General features: G+C 42.6%; 1 protein-coding gene across 1 annotated transcript in view; it reads right to left on the reverse strand.

Annotated features, from left to right (window-relative positions):
• SMAD1 (SMAD family member 1) overlaps positions 1-8,458 on the reverse strand; it is a 78,954-nt gene extending 70,496 nt beyond the window's left edge. Inside the window, exon 1 of the mRNA XM_023252779.2 lies at positions 8,328-8,458. The gene's annotated coding sequence lies outside the window, so the exon portion shown is untranslated. The remainder of the gene's footprint in view (positions 1-8,327) is intronic.
• Between the last annotated feature and the right edge of the window lie 1,524 nt (positions 8,459-9,982).

Raw genomic sequence — 9,982 nt, forward strand, 5'->3', positions numbered from 1 at the left:
TCCTCTATCCACTTTATTTTTATCTTTTATTTTTTTAAGTAGGCTCTATGACCAGCATGGAGCCCAACACGGGGCTTGAACTCACGACCCTGAGATTAAGGCCTGAGCTGAGATCGAGTCAGATGCTTACCTGACTGAACCACCCAGGCACCCTTCATTCACTTTAAATATGCCTCTCCCTTCTATTAATTTCCAATTGTGCACTTCAGTGGAAGACTCAACTTACTGGCTCTCTTTCATGGTTCTCTCAGAATACCTATCCACCCTTAGAAGTCCAACCATCATTTCCAGGAGATGACTCTGGATTCATCACTCTTCCTTAGCTACCCCACCTTACCTCAACATGTCAATTCTAATTTATCATTCATACAATCTTTATTTCTTCCACAACCAGTTCTTCCCTAATTTTTAAGTTTATTTATTTATTTTGAGAGAAAAAGAAAGCTTGTGTACACGTAAGCACAAGAGGGGGAGGGGCAGAGAGAGAGAGAATGAATGAATCCCAAGCAAGCTCCACACTACCAGCACAGAGCCCCACGAGGGGCTCAAACCCATGAACCATGAGATCACGACCAGAGCACAGATCAAGAGTTGGACACTTACCCGACTGAGCCACCCAGGTGTCCCAGTTCGTACCTATTCTTAAGAAAAGGTTTAATTAATTTTCCAGCCACTCAAGTTGGAAACTTAAGAACACTCTCTGACCCCTCTCTCCCATTACGCTATAGCCAAATAACCACCAGTTGGTTTTTTTGCTCACAAAACCCATCTCATATATCACACAGATAACTCAAATACTTTCCTATCAATCTGCTGGCATCACTGCATGTTCACCTTCAGTGATTCCCGATGCTTCCTTATTCTGGCACCGTAAGGTCTCAAATTCTCACTCCAACTTAACCTTTCTGAACGTGTCTCCCACCTGACCACACTGAGCCCTATCAGGAATACCCACAGTGGTGAGGGAGAGCTGCTCGCCAGCCTGTGGGTCTGTGCTGTCCAACACGACAGCCGCAGGATAAACACAGCTATGTCTAAACATAACTTAATTAAAATTAAAAAATGCAACTCCCCTCAGTTGCACTGGCCACATTTTAAGTGCTCAGTAGCCACTTATGGCTGGTGACTTTTATACTGGACAGTGTAGATACAAAACATCTCCATCACTCCAGAAAGTTCTGTTGGACAGTGCTATACAGATCCTCAGCATACATGCTTACCTCTCTGGTCTTCCATACCACCTCTCTGCCTAGAACACTTCTCTCCTCTCCCTATGCAAATTCGCATGTCCTTCCATACCACAGTGGTCCTCATGCAAGTTGTCTGCTCAACCTCCTCCTGTATTACCCTGCAACAATTCTTGCAGTGTTGCTGCATTTAATTTTTCATTTTTGTGTGTCTTTTAATTATTGAGCCACTCAGAACTAATAAATATTCAATGGAATAAAAGAAGTACATACGGACTATAATACTACATCAAAATTATCAAATAATAGTATATGTAATACCCCCTCTCTATTAAAAAGACATGTTTTCTTTCAATTTAAACAAAAGATCTTGCATTTAGCTAACTAAATGACTTAATTTAATGCCTAATTATAATACTTGAAAGATAATTAGTTCCCCTTTTTTTCCTTGTGGTGTTTGACTCTGAAAGAAAAAAAACCTTAAAGGTCTGAAATACTTCCACTTTGCATAAGCACACCGCAAAGAAACCACTAAAGATAGACAAGGAAAAGAAAATGAATGAACAGTTTGAGTAACTATACCCTAACTATCTGAGATTATAGGAAAAAAAATATCTATAGTACAGCCACCCTAAAATTAAGGAGAAACTACAAATAGAGCATTTAAAAATTATAAAAATTATGTATATAAATGTTTTTGAATCAATAGCTAAGACCCTCTATCTTTCAAACGTGAAATCATGAATATTTGAATTCTGAGCTCAAAAACGATACAGATGCATAATTAACTGTTATATATGTATGTGTTCCTTCTTTATATTCAGGATTATTGTCTTAAGAAAATTAGTTCAGAAATGGATCCACACTATAGTTCTGGATTCTTAACAAGGGAACAAGTTTCCTTATCTGAATACTGGAAACTGAGCAGAGATTTGGAGGAAATTGCCAGGTTAAGGATTCACTCAGACCATAAAGAGTTACTTTAAGAGGGAGTCTCCCCTAAAGTTCTGATTTGAGCTTATAACAAAAACTACAAAGTGTAAAACTCCTCAGATACTGTAGTTCCCAGTACCTTCCTAAAAACTCTGATATAATCGCTGTAGTTGAACTATTTGTGAAAGTTTTGACTTTTTTTCTCTTACATAAATGAATGTTCAACAGAGCCTGGTCATTTTGCAAATCAGCCAGCAATAGCTGTGTTACTGTTTTTACCTAATAGCACTTGTACATCTCTAAAATTGACATCTCTAAAAATTTTTAAAGTTATTATTTATTTTGAGAGAGAGACAGTGAGCAAGCAGGGAAGAGGCAGAGAGAGAGGGAGAGACACAGAATCCCAAGCAGGGTCCGCACTATCAGTGTGTAGAGTTCGATGCAGGGCTCAGACCCGCGAACCCGTGAGATCATTACCTGAGCCAAAATTAAGAGTCAGACGCTTAACTGACTTAGCCACCCAGGAGCCCCTAAAACTGACACCATCTTAATAATGCACAGCAAAATCATTTTAATTTAGATTTTAAGTAATTACATTCATGCTACTTAGTTTTGCTTTTTTTTTTTTTTAATAAGAAAGTTACTCCAGAGTATGTGTTAAAAATACTTCGGTATTTTTGCTGCAAATCAGATGACAGATCACCAAACTGGACTGAATATGTGCACTACTAGGTAACAGCAGAAAAGGAATATGAAGAGCCAAGAGATTTCACTTCAGAGAGAAAAGGTGATGCCCCTATTTGTTATCAAAGCATACCCTGCTAATCTTGGCACAAAAAGTAAAACCAGAGCTTCCAGTTGCTGAACACAAAGTGCTAGGAGAGTGGCATGCCCGGAGAGGACACGGGAGCTCTGCGCCCCTTCCTCTGTACCCTGCCCTGTGTACTTCCTCCATCTGGCTGGTCCTGAGTTGAATCCTTCATAATAAACCAGTAATCTGTTGGTAAAAGGGAGAAAGTAAGGGTGAAAGAGAGAGACGGAGAAAGAGAGAGAGGAAGACAGAGAGAAAGAAAGGGAGAGAAAACAGTAAAACCACACACAGAAAACACTGAAACGACATACCATTATAGAGAACACTTCATCAGCCTCACTTTATGACTTAATATCAAGTTTCTCTACTTCTTTGTATGTAAACTATCCTTTTTCTTTTCAGATCTTTCCAATTCTCTCCCTAATACCCCTTAGCACCTTCCTTAAATACCCCAAACTTTGGCTTTTGGTTAAAAATGTGATTTGTTTTTGAGAGTCAAGACAGAAAATTCATACAGAACTGTCTGAGTTAACTTGAACTTTGTACAATCTTGGATCTCTCATTTTCTAGTAAGGTCCCATTGATTGAGACACAGGGCTTTTCTTTTCCATTTCTAAAATGAAAAAAAAGAAAAATCGATTTTAATCTGTAAAAAAAACATCTCTCTGAGGTTGTCAGACTTGATTCCTACTCAGCTCATATGATGTTAGGTACAAAAAGTCAATACCATGCCAAAAATTATCCTTTCCTTCCCTCCCCAAATTACAGTGGATTTATTCAGACCACAGCCTTAGGAAACAGTGAGCATGGCAGCAAAGGATAAACAAATGAAAACTCAACAGCAAAAAGAGTGACCTGGGTTCTGGCTTTGCCTCTTCTAGTCACTTAGAAGAGTGGCTCTAGGCAAGTCAGCTAGCTGTCTTCTCTGGGCCTCAGATTGCTCAGCCTGATACGAACCAACTGGATGAGAAAATCTTCAAAGCAGCTTTTAACACTAAATATCTCTATTCTCTGCAGAGGAAATTACAAATCTTAATGTTTATGAATGCACTTGGCAAGGCTGTCCCATCATGTCCTTCACCTGAAATATCATGCAATTTGGGTACTTGTGTGTATACAAGCTCACCAGGGCATATAAACATCTTTGGATTAGAGGATGGGAATGAGCAGACATTGGATCCATGGTATCATCAGATTCTTAAACAGCCTCACCATTAAAAAAAAAAAAAAAAAAAATCACTGCAAGACTACACAAAAGTAGACAAATGTGGAAAAAAATTCCAGAATTTGCAATGAACTATTTTCATTTCAAAGTGTAGTGTTTAACAGCTAAGAGAAGGCTAATTTTGATGTCATTAAACTACTAGAACTTTTCACTACCATCAGCTTGTGATATTACAAGAAAAACACAAGGGGAAAGTGACAGGAATTATCTGAAAAACAGGACAATTCAGCTTTGAAATGCATTGCTTTTTTGGTCATATTTATTCTTCCAATTATGTTCTGCTTAGATATGTATAATATAAACATTATATTTCTTCTTAAGTACTTAAAAGAAGACAGCCCAGAAAAGCAAAATAGAGGGCAAATTTGTCTAAAAGTAAAGTCATGTCTATACTGGAATAGCAAATCAGAGCAGAACAAGGATTATTCAAATATTCTAAGCGAAAAAAAGTATACATATAAATACAAACTAAAATATATAAAATAGTCAAACTAAATATATACAATATATTATTATATAATAAATATATTACAGAATATTTGTATTTTATATATTTAATGCATATATAGTTAAAAGTGAGGCTCCAGAGTCAAACTGCCTGTTCATATCCCAGCTAAGATTATAAATCATAATCACTCACTAGTTATGTAGCCTGAGGCAAGACACTGAATCACTCTGAACTCAAGTTTCTTTGCCTGTAAAATGTGGTAACAACAGTACTTAGGTAAGTTTTGGGGTTTAAATGAGGTATGAGTATTAAAACTAAGCATACAGTAAAAACTCAGAAAATATTAGCTACCACTATTTATCTTATCCAAAGCTCTAAATCAAATTAGGGTCTATGATAAACATGATCCATAGAAAAGTCAACCTCATTTTATCCAGTACTTGTTACTTCCAAACTGCGTTTATCTTATCAAGAGCCAACTAGAAAGTAGAAAAATTAATGATACATCTCTTTCTTTTTTGACCCCACAAACTGACTAGTAGAAGTAAAAAGCAGAAAAGTAGCTGAAAGAAGGAAAAGGAGAAGCAAAGGTGCTACAGCAGCACTATCCAGCAGAACCTTCTGCGATAACGGAAATGTTCTACATACACTATCCAATATGGTAGCCACTGCCATATGGTCATCCTCAGACGACCCATAAACTGAATACGACTGCCAGAAATTTAAGTAAAAAAACAAAGGTCTTCTCTTCCTGAATTGTTCATATGTTCAATTCAAGTATCTTTGTTTTCAGTGGAGACCTGATAACCCTGACTAGTTAAAGAAATAACATGCCAGCTGATACATCAATACGGTGCAACTTAGTGCTAATGAAAGGATCAGAGATAAGAAGTATGTGGTCCTCTGATATTTTAGAAGGTCCCTAAGGCCAAGTTAAATTCAAGCTCACATGAAGCATGATTCAGTACACAGATCAGAGCTGCAAAGGTCCTTATCAGCAACCCCAATGCATTTGTTCCTCCACTACCAAATGGAAAGCTACTTAGGCAAGGCAGACTGAACATCCCTGCATTTATCTTCAATTTCTTCGGAAATTCAGAGTTCGGTAAGCCTTTCCCTCTTTCAGAAACACTAGCGTTCCTGGGCTGCTCAGCTTTTCCACTATAAACAAAATCCATGAACCACCCATATCTGAAGTATAACGCCAGACTCCTGCTTAGCTGCCCCTGTAATATGGTTTAATTATGATGACTGAACTAATAGGCTGACATCATAGACTTTTACAGGCTGACCCCATGTCATCCTGATGTATCATTTTGCACCAGTTCAGTGCTGTAAATCAATTTAAGATCTCAAGCAGGTTGAAAAGGCTGGTAATGATGCTTTCTCTGCTGTCTCTGGAGACTCTACATTATACACAACTTACATTATTTATAAAGCCTCAATGATGCCTCCATTAGCCTTGTAAGACTACACAAATGAGATCTTTTATACACACACAACTTGGCCTTGATTATGTAGGCGACTACAGCTTAAATATACTCATCTAATTACACTCTAGTTTCTTCTTTTTCCGATCTAACCGAGTCATTAAATTTTATCTTTAGCCCAGAATTACTATAAATCAAAATCACAAACTGAAATTTAGTTTTTTTAACTAATAAATGTATATGGGGAAAATGGGACTTACTTAATGCTTTAATGAACTTAGTAGGAAAAAAATTACTTAAATTCCAAGAGATGTAAGAGGTTAACATATTTAATTGCTTAAAAACGGTCATTTCTCTAAAACACAAAGGTCATCAGCTCTTCAAGGGTATAAAACCAATGGATACTGCAAAAAGGAAAAATGTATTTGGTTACATACCTATGGTTGTAGGGGTCAAAACTAAATCAAGGACAAATCCCTATCCTCAGAAGAAACCCGATCCTGCCTGGATCCTCCATAGAGGCTCTGGCATCACCCACCTCTAGAAAATCATCTCTCCCGACCCTGGTTACAGTTTCCTAAGAATTGCAATATCACACAAATGTACGCCACCTGCAGAGAAATATCAAATAACTGCAAATGGGAAAGAGGGAGGGAGAGAGGAGGACAAACACTTTAATCAGTTCAGCATACTCAGGCCTGGCACCTACATCAGAACAGCAATGATGCAAAATATTTATACTCCTTGAAAATGCTGAGGCCGTGAACATTGGTCCTGCCTCGACTTTTTTGAAATAGTGGTTCCAATACAACTCACCTACCTCCAATAAAACGTAAAGTGGTAATTATAAACAAGATCAAAAATCAACATGGGCAGAGAACAGTTTTCTCATTGTGTTACTGAATGCAGGCATGTTATCCACACACGCAATTAGAGCAAACGTTCTGAAATAAAGGCATTCTGTGATCTAGGTGCTAAGAGTTCCAGCAACAGGATGGCACACTGCAATCGTGCAACTTCTCTACCATTCCACATACTCTGAAACTTCAGATACCATGCCAAGAAGAGAACAGGAGGAGAAAGGCAAAGGCCGGTTGCCACAGCACTCACGGAAACGATGGTTTCTCAAGGAGATGGTTCTGAGACGCGCCTCAATTTTCAGAAGGGAAGCGTCTTACTGGCTATCTTGCACAGTCTATTTAAAAGTCGTATGCACCTCAAAATAAACAAAAGCCGCAGCTACTGGAGTTGTAAGATCCGGCAGGCATTTGTTCCTCCTCCCTTCCTAAAGTACATCAAGGAAACGTTCTCTCTTTAAGCCTACATGTATATTAAGCAACTAGAAAAACAAGCCCACGTCTGTCTCTCTCACACCCACTACCCCCCACCTTACTACAGCAACAACCCCGAGAAACACTAACAAAGACAGAGAGCGGAGTAAATGAACAGTTGTTCAACAGCGAACTCACAAATACACATGCAGTGAGGCAATCGAATCCGGTAAAGGGAAAGGAATGAGACGACACTTGGGAGACGCACGGGGTGTAGGCGGAAGAGGGGGAAAAAAAAAAATTACGCGCCGCCGCCAAGCCTTTGAATAAATTAGAGGGAATTTCGGTGCGAACTTTCCTTGACCTCGACCCCCAAGAGGCTCGTCGGGGCAGAGAAGGGAGCCCGTCCGGGATGCGGAGGGGAGCAGGGCACCGGTGTCCTCCTCGCGCCAGACCCGCTCCGCGAGGCGCCGACCGCGTAGAGGGCAGCGCCTGCGGCTGTCCAACTCCCGCAAGGGTCGCTCGGGCCGGCGCGGGACACAATGGGCCCGCGGGCCGCGCGGACGGGCCTCGGCCCGGCTGCGGAAAGGGAAAGAGAAACGGGGAGCGGGCGGAGGGAGAGGGTGGAATGGGAGGTCCCGCCGCGGCCGGGGCCGGGGGCGAGGCTCGGGGCCGAGGAGCGCGGCTTCCCCACTGCAGACCCAACAAAGACGCGAGGAGAACCCCGGCCGAGCCCTGCCTGCCTGGCCGCCTGGGCGCCAGGACAGGAGGAGGTGGCAGGTTCGCTCCTCGGAACGGCCGGGAGGCGCCATCATGGGGGGGGGGGTCCCCGGTCCGCCCCACGCGGGGAAGAGCCCCCTCCCCGCCGCGGCCCGCGTCACCGGCCCCGCACAACCGCGGCAGCCCGGCGGGCCCGCGCCTGCCCCACAAGAGGCGGCGGCGGCGCTGGAAAGCCCAGGGAGCCGAAGGAGGGCGGGGACGCGGCAAAGGAGAAAGTTGGGCTCAGGTCTGTTTCGTTTTACCGGGTTGGCGGCGCGCCCGTCCGCGCGGGCGCACGAGTGGCCGGGCGAGCGGGGTCCCGCGGCCCCGGTCCGGCCGGCGGGGCGCTGCCCTCGCAGGGTCCCTCCCCGCGCCTCGGCCCGGGCTGAGCCGCTCGGCCTCTCCTTCCTTCTCCCGCCCGCCCGCTCGCTCCCGGAGCCTGGATTGATCTGGTCGCGCTGGCGTCAGGGAGTCGGAGCCGCCCAGCCTCCACTCCTCGGCTGCCAATACCCGGCGCACTCGCCCGCCCGCCCGCACGCTCGCTCGCCTGCTCACACGCGCACCCGCGCGCCGCCGCCGCCGCCGCCGCGCGACCAGGGATCCTCTCCAAATTCCCCGCCGGTTAGCGCGAGCGCAGGACCAGCCACCTCCCCCCGCCTCCGGCCCCACGCCCCATTTATTCCGAGGAGAAAAAACAACTTTCCTCCTCCTGCTTCCTTTAGTCCGGGTGGAGCGGACTTGGTGCATTATCCTCAAATGAAGTTTGGTGTTCAGCATTTATTTCCTGAAATGTTCATCACCCGTCCACCGCGCCCTCCGAACGGTACCGTAAACGTGGAGTGCATTTTGACAATTATCTTTCAAGGCTCTCCTTTTCCTGTCTAGTTTCCATTGCCCTTCACTAACTTTCCTGTTTTGCAAGCCCCAGAAGTTGCTTGTACCCAGAATTGGATAGCCTAGTTCTGTTGCGTGTGCTTACACCAAACCCGGAATCAGTAGTGTTTTGTGCCAGTTCGGGATCTAATGATTCCAGTAGCTAACCTAATTGACAGCTGCCACAATGGAACTCAACTTTTGATCCAATTTCTACAATCTTTTAGATGACTCCAACCCCCTAAAATAAAAACAAACTGGCTCTCATCTACCTGATCTGCAAAGACGTTGAACATATCTTTTTGTAACGATTAATTTTTCCCTTGGCTAGCTCTCTGGAAGCTGGCATGAAATCTTGGATAATCACCATAATGTTGAGTTATGTTTAGAGAGGAGTAATTACCCTGAGGAATAAACTGCACATGAACCAAAAGAATCGCTACCACCAGTATAAGGAAAATATCGGAGACCGAAATAATGGTACTCTCCAATTGCTCATGTGCGATTACATGTCCACATTTTATTTAAAATTCTTACTTATTAATTTGTTTCTGCATCCCATGTGTAATTATTCAAAGGATATGCAATAAATCCCATGAAACACATAAAATACCATTTATAAAGTATAGATCAGAATGTTCCAGCTAATTTCTTTGTTAAACTATTTGAGCACTTTCTGGTCAGTTCTTGGGCCTCATCTCATTTTCCCTAAAAGCAGCATTTGACACAGTTCATCATTCTCCACTCCTTGGAACAACAGCTGGAATGAGCCTTGTCAAATGCCACTCAGATCAGGTCACTCCTCTGCTCAAAACCCTTCCTTGATAAATAGGATGTGCTATACATACAATGGAACATTATTCAGTCATTAAAAAGACTGAAACACTGACACATTCTACATGGATGAAACTTGAAAATAGCTATGTGAAAGAAATCAGATACAAAAGAGCATACATTGTAAGCTTCCATTTATATGAAATATCCAGAATAGGAATATCTATAGAGACAGAAAGTAGAATGGTAGTTGCCTGTGTTTGGGGAAATA

Source organism: Felis catus, chromosome B1, assembly GCF_018350175.1.
Source record: "Felis catus isolate Fca126 chromosome B1, F.catus_Fca126_mat1.0, whole genome shotgun sequence".
NCBI lineage: Eukaryota > Metazoa > Chordata > Mammalia > Carnivora > Felidae > Felis > Felis catus.